We start from the raw sequence: 12,442 nt of genomic DNA, 5'->3' as shown, positions 1-12,442 counted from the left end.
GACAGGCGTGGAAAAACTCACGCATGCGCACGAGGGTTCAAGCATGTCTGACGTAAAAACATATGAATAAAATCCATATAGTTTTTGAAAAAAATAAAAAGGACCTATACTTTATTGTCAGCCCTCGTATATGCCATAGCATTTGTTAAAGAGCATAAGACAGTCTTTCAGCATGAAAGTACGTATTTTTAATGTGTGACAGCATTCTGTATCGTAACTGAATCTCTGCTGTTTCTAACAAACCAAACCGTGGGAATATCGGGTAAAATTCGGGGAGTTACGGATTATTGTAGTTGAGGAATACACCTTCCGCAGTCCAAAAATAAATGCGCTGGGGGCGCAATGGGAACCCATCCAAGATGGCGGCCGCGGCAGTCCATGAAGCGTCTATGTATAAAATGTCTATGTTGGTGCCAGTGGCTAAAGTTACTTAGCTGGAGATGCTGGAAACTCTTAATCAAGCTTCACTCTGTGAACCTCGAATATGTTTTTTGAAGGGCTTCCGAAGCACAAACGTCAACAGAAGAAGAAGAAAAGGTCGAACAACTGAGAAAGTTTTGAAACAGCGGCTAACTTCTGCTAATGCAGAGTCTGAACGTATCTGGTGGAGTCTTGGTCGGTCATTTGCGTCTTTTGTCTATGCTGTTGGCGACTGGTGATCAGGTAAATGTTTTTTTCTTTAACTGGATGACGTTAATAAGTGTTAAATGTTGGTTTATTGTTGGCAGGTTATATTTTGCCGGATACGGCAAACACGCACCTCGCGATATTTGACTGGATCGCCTCGCAGATTAGCTAGTTCAAATGACATCATCGTAGAGTTTATTTCAACATGGCGGCGCCCTTGGTAAAGTTGAACTGGGCAATATTTCTCCGTACGCGGCACCGGCAAAATGGCGGGTTGCGCTGTTTTGCCAGCCGTCTAAATTTATTCACGACGGAACGGCTGCGGTCGGGCAGGAAGTTAAAGGCGATCAGAGTTTAAGATCTCCTTATTTCACAATCATGATAGTAGTTTGATATTGGTGATTTTCATTATTGATAATTGGCATATTTTACCATTCACTATTTTCAGGGGCGGACTGATCGAAGGTTTTACAGACATGACACTGACAGAGAAAAAACAGGATAAACACCTGTGTCTGTCACCTATGACTGACATGGACTTCTGTATTTTCGTTTTTATTCTGTCTTGAATTTGCAGGTTTTGTTTATCATCTCTGCCCTACACAGAAAATTACCAAGACTACAACATTTATTTTCACTGTGCCCAAAGTTATTTCCACCGTGTGGTGAAAAGCGCCGGTGGACATAATTTCGGGCACGGTGGAAATAATTTTCGCCACACAGTGGAAATAATTTGGCCCCGGCTATACCACATTTTTCAGCTGCTTTTAGCGTCGGGGAATCTCTCCGGCAGTAGGTGATTTTCTGTTTCGATTCCAACGACTTCATGGCACCCAAAACGGCATAGAATCCCTCCGCCAGTAGGTGAATTTTCTGTTCCAATTCAAACGACTTTATGGTACCCAAAACGGCATTTAAAGATGAAAAATTAGCACCAGTACTCAATGCAGAGGGCGCCGCAACACTCAATGCCGAGGACGCTGCCATGTGATGCTGAAAAACTAATTCATGCATTTATTTCCTCTAGGCTGGACTATTGTAATTCATTATTATCAGGTTGTCCTAAAAGTTCCCTAAAAAGCCTTCAGTTGGTTCAGAATGCTGCAGCTAGAGTACTGACGGGGACTAGCAGGAGAGAGCATATCTCACCCGTGTTGGCCTCCCTTCATTGGCTTCCTGTTAATGCTAGAATAGAATTTAAAATTCTTCTTCTTACTTATAAGGTTTTGAATAATCAGGTCCCATCTTATCTTAGGGACCTCGTAGTACCATATTACCCCATTAGAGCGCTTCGCTCTCAGACTGCGGGCTTACTTGTAGTTCCTAGGGTTTGTAAGAGTAGAATGGGAGGCAGAGCCTTCAGCTTTCAGGCTCCTCTCCTGTGGAACCAGCTCCCAATTCAGATCAGGGAGACAGACACCCTCTCTACTTTTAAGATTAGGCTTAAAACTTTCCTTTTCGCTAAGGCTTATAGTTAGGGCTGGATCGGGTGACCCTGGACCATCCCTTGGTTATGTTGCTTTAGACGTAGACTGTGTTTCATAATTATTGTATGGCCTTGCCTTGCAATGTGGAGCGCCTTGGGGCAACTGTTTGTTGTGATTTGGCGCTATACAAGAAAAAAGTTGATTGATTGATTGATTGATGTTGAAATACCCTCTACAATGACGTCATTTGAACTAGCCAATCAGCGTGGAGATCTGGTCAGATATCACTAGGTGCGTGTTTGCCATATCGGGCAAAATATACACTTCATTTATTGTTTGTTTCCTTGTTTTTTCCCCTCCGGTTGTTTGTGTGATGGCGACGTTCCCGACTGCAGTGAAGTTAGTTTTACACTGGATATTCGACAGACATTCGTTCTGGTTTACCCTTTTCTTTGCTGCGGGTAAACCTCTTAACCTCTGAAGAGCTACTGGCAAGTGTCGTTGTGTAAGCGTGCATGTGAGGTGTCTGCGTTTATTACTCCGTCAGGCTTGTTTTCTTACACAGTAATGACGTTTGGACTTAGAAATGCACGGCTACGTTCCAATGGTTGATGAATGCTATTGTGGGCAATATGTCCGGTTGTGCTGTGTATCTGGATGACGTGGTGGTTGATTCTGACACCTGGGAAGAGCATTTGGAGTGCATGGAGGAGCTTTTCACTCGTCTGGCAGGGGGCAAGGCTGACTGTCAGTCTTGCAAAATGTGCATTTGCAAGGGCAACTGTTACCTACTTGGGTCATGTAGTTGGTCAGAGGGACGTTCGCCCTGTTGCAGCTAAAGTTCAAGCAGTGGAGGAATTTAATGTATTAATGTATTTGTGTGTTGTTTAATGTGTCTGTTGTGTGTCTTGAGGTCTCTGCCACCTGGGAGGTGCTGATTAGACTTCCTGTTAGGGGAGTTATAAAAGGAGGGAGTTTCTGCCTTCTCTCGCTCTCTCCTTCTGGCTCCTCCTCTTTTTCTCTCTCTCTCCTGGATAGCAGGTTGGGGAGTGGCTGCGTCTGATCCTGGTCTTGGTTCTGGTGCTGGTCGGGGTTTGTTTTGCCACGTCCGTTCACTTTTTTCTTTTATTTTATCTTCTTATTTTATAATAAAGTTCCCGTAAGGGTTTTAAAAAGACTGCGCTTCCGTGTGGGCCTCAGTTTTTGTTGCAGCCTGTAGACGGCTGCATTTATGGGAAAAAAAAAAATACCCTAAAAAATTTGCTACAAAAGGTTTTTCAATGTTTTTTTGTTTTTTTTTGTAGTATCCTATGTGTCTAATAACATACTAAATGTCTACCAAATTCTGACCACCAGAAAGGGGTAATTTTCAAGATGGCATCCAAGATGGCCACCAAATCACTGAAATGCTCCTAACTTCCTTATTATTCATCCTTTACAAACAATTTTGGTGTCTAACCCCATGTTTTGGGGATCTTGGAATCCAATTAGCTCATTTAAATTGCAGTGAAATAATTGTATAATTGTAAAATTCAAGATGGCAGACCAATATGGCTGCCAAATGATGAAAACGCCCTAAACCCCTTCATTATTCATTCTGTTTTGCCCTTTCGTTTGTTCCTGACACTCTTTGGACATTATTGAATTGTCTTTTCATACGTAAGGAGACAGGACAATGGGCTGCAGGAATTGGACAGGCAGTAGTTCAGGCACTTCGACCACGTGCTTTTCTAGCTCCCTTACAACTTTGCCTTGCTGTGCAGGCACATCATTGTATCGGTTAGAATTCCTCGTGGATACCCTTCATGAAATGGGATTTATTTCTTCTTATAAAGAAGTCTTGTATTTTGAAAAGAACGCAGCAGGTTCCAAATACCATTGCCTTAGAGTGTATTACCAGATCATGGTGTGGACTGGAAAGGAAATTGGCATGAATGCTGTGGATTGGGGATGGAAACTGCAGGACAATCAGTTTGTGCCAGTCATGACCAACAAACCAGCTGCTCCAGAAACCCTCCTGCAGATGGTCCACTGTAATTCCACAACTGCCTGTCAAACACCCCAGTGCAGTTGCAGGAGCTACGGACTACCATGCACGCCAGCTTGTGGATCATGTCAAGTTGAAAATTACCAGAATCCACATAATCAATCATTAATTAATTATTTAATTAATGATTAATTATTAATAATTAATTATCAATCATTAATTAATTAATCAATCATGATCAATCATTAATCAAAAAAATAGAACTAATATTAAAAATACTTGGAATATCATAAATGAGATGATAAAAAAGTAAAAAATCGCTAGGGATTATCCTCCATTTTTTTATTCAGATAATAACACCATGGTTGATGCAAATAAATCTATTGCTGATCATTTTAATGAATACTTTGTTAATGTGGGAAAGACTCTTGAAAGTAGTATTGATTCTACGAGTAATATTTCTTGGATTAACAATAATACATTCAATAAACGTGTCATTGTTTATTGGTGGAACCGACGAAAAAGAAATAATTGATTTGGTTCATAATTCTAAAAGTAAAATCGACTGACTATAATAATCTGGATATGGCTTTATTGAAAATAATTATTGATTGTATAGTAAAACCTTTCAACCACATTTGCAATGTCATTAAGTACTAAATTTCCCTCTCAAATGAAAATAGCTAAAATAATACCCTTGTTTAAAACTGGTGACAAACATGTTTTTTCTAATTATAGACCTATTTTACTCCTACCACAATTTTCCAAAATTCTAGAAAAAATATTTGCTAAGAGATTGCATGACTATTTATTAAAGCATGAGATACTTTGTGATGAGCAATACAGATTCAGAAAATCTCAGACTACATCACTGGCATTGATGGATTTTGTTGAAAGTATAGCAACAGCAATTGATAGAAAACAATATACAGTTGGCATTTTCTTTGATCTACAGAGTGCAGCCGGTCTGCTCTGTGTAAGCCTGATCCCATCAGATCTCAGAAGCTAAGCAGAGCAGGATCTGGTTAGTACTTGGATGGGAGACCTCTTTGGAACACCAGCGGCTGTGTGTGTTTCTCCAGGTAAAACTGGAGATGCGTCAGGAAGAGCATCCGGCATAAAACCTGTGCCAATTACCAATGCAGATCTGGCTGTATCTGCTGTGGCACCCCTGAACAAAACGGGAGCAGCCAAATGGACAACAACATTTTCTTTGATCTACAAAAAGTGTTTTACACAGTGAATCATACAATATTACTAACTAAATTACAAAAATATGGGATCAGAGGTCTTGCATATGACTGGATAAAAAGTTATTTACAGGGAAGATTTCAATATGTTCAGTTCAATAACACTGACTCTGTACTTTGGGAAATTACTTGTGGAGTGCCGCAGGGCTCTGTGCTTGGTCCCTTGTTTATTTTATATATTAATGATATACAGTAGTGTTCAGAATAATAGTAGTGCTATGTGACTAAAAAGATTAATCCAGGTTTTGAGTATATTTCTTATTGTTAAATGGGAAACAAGGTACCAGTAGATTCAGTAGATTCTCACAAATCCAACAAGGCCAATCATTCATGATATGCACACTCTTAAGGCTATGAAATTGGGCTATTAGTAAAAAAAAAAAAAAAAAAAAAGTAGAAAAGGGGGTGTTAACAATAATAGTAGTGTGGCTTTCAGTCAGTGAGTTTGTCAATTTTGTGGAACAAACAGGTGTGAATCAGGTGTCCCCTATTTAAGGATGAAGCCAGCAGCTGTTGAACATGCTGGGACGTTCAAGACATTGTTCAGAAGAACAGCGTAGTTTGATTAAAAAGTTGATTGGAAAGGGGAAAACCTATACGCAGATGCAAAAAGTGATAGGCTGTTCATCTACAATGATCTCCAATGCTTTAAAATGGACAAAAAAAAAAAAAAACAGACGCGTGGAAGAAAAGGGAAAACAACCATCAAAATGGATAGAAGAATAGCCAGAATGGCAAAGGCTCACCCATTGATCAGCTCCAGGATGATCAAAGATAGTCTGGAGTTACCTGTAAGTGCTGTTAGAAGACGCCTGTGTGAAGCTAATTTATTTGCAAGAATCCCCCACAAAGTCCCTCTGTTAAATAAAAGACATGTGCAGAAGAGGTTACAATTTGCCAAAGAACACATCAACTGGCCTAAAGAGAAATGGAGGAATATTTTGTGGACTGATGAGAGTAAAATTGTTCTTTTTAGGTCCAAGGGCCGCAGACAGTTTGTGAGACGACCCCCAAACTCTGAATTCAAGCCACAGTTCACAGTGAAGACAGTGAAGCATAGTGATGCAAGCATCATGATATGGGCATGTTTCTCCTACTATGGTGTTGGGCCTATATATTGCATACCAGGTATCATGGATCAGTTTGGATATGTCAAAATACCTGAAGAGGTCATGTTGCCTTATGCTGAAGAGGACATGCCCTTGAAATGGGTGTTTCAACAAGACAATGACCCCAAGTACACTAGTAAACAAGCAAAATCTTGGTTCCAAACCAACAAAATTAATACCTCGCAGATGTGGAGAAATCATGAAAAACTGTGGTTATACAACTAAATACTAGTTTAGTGATTCACAGGATTGCTAAAAAAGCAATTTGAACATAACAGTTTTGAGTTTGTAGAGTCAACAGCAGATGCTACTATTACTGTGAACACCCCCTTTTCTACTTTTTTTTTTTACTAATAGCCCAATTTAATAGCCTTAAGAGTGTGCATATCATGAATGCTTGGTCTTGTTGGATTTGTGAGAATCTACTGAATCTACTGGTACCTTGTTTCCCATGTAAAAATAAGAAATATACTCAAAACCTGGATTAATCTTTTTAGTCACATAGCACTACTATGATTCTGAACACTACTGTAAGTTGGGTGTCGCAATCACTAAAGTATATTTTATTTGCAGATGATACAACTGTCTTCAGTAGTGGTGATAATCTTGAACAGCTTCTGGACATGGTGGAGAATGAGTTGAAAAAGTTTAAGGCTTGGTTTGATGCTAATAAATTGTCACTCCACCTTGGGAAAACTAAATGTATTATATTTGGAAATAAACAAGTACCTAAACGTAGAAACCTTAATATAATCAATATGGAAATAGAATTAGTAACAGAGAACAAATTCCTAGGTGTTACAGTTGATAACAAACTCAGCTGGAAATCACATATAAATGATATCAATTTGAAAATGTCAAAATCCATTGCTATTTTGTATAAAACTAAAGACATACGTTCACAAAAAGGGTTACTTACTTTATATCACTCCTTGATAACTCCATACATGACATATTGTGTTGAGATATGGGGAAACACTTACAAATCAAATACTAATCAAATATTTCTTTTACAAAATGAGTTATAAGAATCATCTGCAATAAACATTACCGTGAACCAACGCATTCTCTGTTTGTGTCTTTAAATTTATTAAAATTCAGAGATTTGGGGGTGTCCCGTCAAGATGAGGAACGTTGCGCTACTGCGCATGCGCACATCACTCTACCCCGGACTTGAAGACGTCACCCGTCAAGATGAGGTGCCTCACGCAACTGCACATGTGGAGATGATGTAACTCGCTCAACGTGCAACTGCGCATGCGCATTTTTTTGTTGGTTTTTTTTATTAATTGTATTCAGTGTATTTATAGCCTAGTAAGTAAAACATTTTCTGTATTTTACGTTAGGAGCATAAATGTATATATATGTATATGTTGCCTGTCGAAATAAGCTTACTCCAGGTTAAAAATACTTATGGTTTTATAGCGAGTACGTTTTATACATTACTACATTCGGATGAACAATTTATACATTTACTTGCCCATCAAAATAAGCGAACTTCGTCAAGTAATTTTTTCAGTGCACACATGTGCAGTTACGTGAGGAACCTCATCTGGACAGAACAGGTGGATTACATCACAATTCAAACTTTGTTTAAAGCAAAAAGCCAAGCCTTACCGAGACATGTCCAGAATCTGTTCAGATTGAGGGAATCCGGTTACAGTTTACAGGGTTGTGCAATTTTTAAAAAACCACCAGTATTAACAAATGCAAAGGGTTTTTGTGTGTCTGTGATTGGGGTGAAGAAGTGGAATGAATGTGCAACAGAGATTAGAATGTGTGGTGCTTTAGTAATTTTCAAGAGATTATTTAAAAAGAATATTATAACAAAGTATTACAGTGAAGAAAATATGATTTGAATTATAGGTATTGCTTAATTATGGACAAATATATGTATGTGTGTGGACATGTATGTATCATCACTCATTCAGGTGTATGTAGGTATGTATGTATGTAGATAAAGATATGGTGTTCACTAGATATGTTTATGATGATGGGATTTGAGTTTGTGTTGTGTTAAATGTGTCTGTAGCATGGCCCAAGCAGAGGGTCACCCCTTAGAGTCTGGTCTGCTTGAGGTTTCTTCCTCAATACATCGGAGGGAGTTTTTCCTTACTACTGTCGCCTGTGTGCTTGCTCTGGGGGTTGGTAATGAGTATAAATGTATGTATTATGTATGTATATAAGGGGTGGGCGTTTATAAGCTTTGCTTCTGCTCACCCCCTTTTGGTCACACATGTCACTGTGGACCAAAATCCAGGGTTGGGACCAGGAAGCAGAGTTGTAGTCTTACACACCTCTCTGCAGCTTCTCTCCCCCTGCCATCCCCTCATTACCCCATCCCCGTAGAGACGGTGCCTGCTCCCAGACCACCAATAACCAGCAAAAATCTATTTAAGCATAAAAATTCAAAAAGAAATAATATAGCACCTTCAACTGCACCACAGACTAAAACAGTTAAATGTGGTCTATTAAACATTAGGTCTCTCTCTTCTACGTCCCTGTTAGTAAATGATATAATAATTGATCAACATATTGATTTATTCTGCCTTACAGAAACCTGGTTACAGCAGGATGAATATGTTAGTTTAAATGAGTCAGCACCCCCGAGTCACACTAACTGCCAGAATGCTCGTAGCACGGGCCGGGGCGGAGGATTAGCAGCAATCTTCCATTCCAGCTTATTAATTAATCAAAAACCCAGACAGAGCTTTAATTCATTTGAAAGCTTGACTCTTAGTCTTGTCCATCCAAATTGGAAGTCCCAAAAACCAGTTTTATTTGTTATTATCTATCGTCCACCTGGTCGTTACTGTGAGTTTCTCTGTGAATTTTCAGACCTTTTGTCTGACTTAGTGCTTAGCTCAGCTAAGATAATTATAGTGGGCGATTTTAACATCCACACAGATGCTGAGAATGACAGCCTCAACACTGCATTTAATCTATTATTAGACTCAATTGGCTTTGCTCAAAATGTAAATGAGTCCACCCACCACTTTAATCATATCTTAGATCTTGTTCTGACTTATGGTATGGAAATTGAAGACTTAACAGTATTCCCTGAAAACTCCCTTCTGTCTGATCATTTCTTAATAACATTTACATTTACTCTGATGGACTACCCAGCAGTGGGGAATAAGTTTCATTACACTAGAAGTCTTTCAGAAAGCGCTGTAACTAGGTTTAAGGATATGATTCCTTCTTTATGTTCTCTAATGCCATATACCAACACAGTGCAGAGTAGTTACCTAAACTCTGTAAGTGAGATAGAGTATCTCGTCAATAGTTTTACATCCTCATTGAAGACAACTTTGGATGCTGTAGCTCCTCTGAAAAAGAGAGCTTTAAATCAGAAGTGCCTGACTCCGTGGTATAACTCACAAACTCGCAGCTTAAAGCAGATAACCCGTAAGTTGGAGAGGAAATGGCGTCTCACTAATTTAGAAGATCGTCACTTAGCCTGGAAAAAGTCTGTTGCTCTATAAAAAAGCCCTCCGTAAAGCTAGGACATCTTTCTACTCATCACTAATTGAAGAAAATAAGAACAACCCCAGGTTTCTTTTCAGCACTGTAGCCAGGCTGACAAAGAGTCAGAGCTCTATTGAGTACTAGTAATGACTTCATGACTTTCTTTGCTAATAAAATTTTAACTATTAGAGAAAAAATTACTCATAACCATCCCAAAGCCGTATCGTTATCTTTAGCTGCTTTCAGTGATGCCGGTATTTGGTTAGACTCTTTCTCTCAGATTGTTCTGTCTGAGTTATTTTCATTAGTCACTTCATCCAAACCATCAACATGTCTATTAGACCCCATTCCTACCAGGCTGCTCAAGGAAGCCCTACCATTATTTAATGCTTCGATCTTAAATATGATCAATCTATCTTTATTAGTTGGCTATGTACCACAGGCTTTTAAGGTGGCAGTAATTACACCATTACTTAAAAAGCCATCACTTGACCCAGCTATCTTAGCTAATTATAGGCCAATCTCCAACCTTCCTTTTCTCTCAAAAATTCTTGAAAGGGTAGTTGTAAAACAGCTAACTGATCATCTGCAGAGGAATGGTCTATTTGAAGAGTTTCAGTCAGGTTTTAGAATTCATCATAGTTCAGAAACAGCATTAGTGAAGGTTACAAATGATCTTCTTATGGCCTCAGACAGTGGTCTCATCTCTGTGCTTGTTCTGTTAGACCTCAGTGCTGCTTTTGATACTGTTGACCATAAAATGCTATTACAGAGATTAGAGCATGCCATAGGTATTAAAGGCACTGCGCTGCGGTGGTTTGAATCATATTTATCTAATAGATTACAATTTGTTCATGTAAATGGGGAATCTTCTTCACAGACTAAGGTTAATTATGGAGTTCCACAAGGTTCTGTGCTAGGACCAATTTTATGCACTTTATACATGCTTCCCTTAGGCAGTATTATTAGACGGCATTGCTTAAATTTTCGTTGTTACGCAGATGATACCCAGCTTTATCTATCCATGAAGCCAGAGGACACACACCAATTAGCTAAACTGCAGGATTGTCTTACAGACATAAAGACATGGATGACCTCTAATTTCCTGCTTTTAAACTCAGATAAAACTGAAGTTATTGTATTTGGCCCCACAAATCTTAGAAACATGGTGTCTAACCAGATCCTTACTCTGGATGGCATTACCCTGACCTCTAGTAATACTGTGAGAAATCTTGGAGTCATTTTTGATCAGGACATGTCATTCAAAGCGCATATTAAACAAATATGTAGGACTGCTTTTTTGCATTTACGCAATATCTCTTATATTAGAAAGGTCTTGTCTCAGAGTGATGCTGAAAAACTAATTCATGTATTTATTTCCTCTAGGCTGGACTATTGTAATTCATTATTATCAGGTTGTCCTAAAAGTTCCCTGAAAAGCCTTCAGTTAATTCAAGATGCTGCAGCTAGACTACTAACGGGGACTAGAAGGAGAGAGCACATCTCACCCATATTGGCCTCTCTTCATTGGCTTCCTGTTAATTCTAGAACAGAATTTAAAATTCTTCTTCTTACTTATAAGGTTTTGAATAATCAGGTCCCATCTTATCTTAGGGACCTCATAGTACCATATCACCCCAATAGAGCGCTTCGTTCTCAGACTGCAGGCTTACTTGTAGTTCCTAGGGTTTGTAAGAGTAGAATGGGAGGCAGAGCCTTCAGCTTTCAGGCTCCTCTCCTGTGGAACCAGCTCCCAATTCGGATCAGGGAGACAGACACCCTCTCTACTTTTAAGATTAGGCTTAAAACTTTCCTTTTTGCTAAAGCTTATAGTTAGGGCTGGATCAGGTGACCCTGAACCATCCCTTAGTTATGCTGCTATAGACGTAGACTGCTGGGGGGGTTCCCATGATGCACTGTTTCTTTCTCTTTTTGCTCTGTATGCACCACTCTGCATTTAATCATTAGTGATTGATCTCTGCTCCCCTCCACAGCATGTCTTTTTCCTGGTTCTCTACCTCAGCCCCAACCAGTCCCAGCAGAAGACTTGCGCTCCCTGAGCCTGTTTCTGCTGGAGGTTTCTTCCTGTTAAAAGGGAGTTTTTCCTTCCCACTGTCGCCAAGTGCTTGCTCACAGGGGGTCGTTTTGACCGTTGGGGTTTTTACATAATTATTGTATGGCCTTGCCTTACAATATAAAGCGCCTTGGGGCAACTGTTTGTTGTGATTTGGCGGTATATAAATAAAATTGATTGATTGATTGAACTGTCTTATGTATCAGTTTTTTGTTATTGTTGAGTCTGTGTGCCAAAAAATAAATTCATTCATTCATTCTTTCCATTCATTCATTCATTCATTCATGTAGGGATGTGTATAATAATTCTATCCCATACCAATATAAAATCTGACTGTGAATTCAGAAAGAACATAAAAAAAAAAAAAACTTTAAAATGACACCAATTGACACCTGTTGCCCACAGCAGTACCCACTGTTCCTCCCTCTTCCACTGACTCCTTTCAAACACTAGTTGTTTCCCTTCCTCCAGCAACTGATGATCCTTTATCACTTCTTTTG

The sequence above is a fragment of the Thalassophryne amazonica genome, chromosome 3 (assembly GCF_902500255.1).
Source record: "Thalassophryne amazonica chromosome 3, fThaAma1.1, whole genome shotgun sequence".
Taxonomy (NCBI): domain Eukaryota; kingdom Metazoa; phylum Chordata; class Actinopteri; order Batrachoidiformes; family Batrachoididae; genus Thalassophryne; species Thalassophryne amazonica.
Note: the sequence above shows the minus strand (reverse complement) of the source record.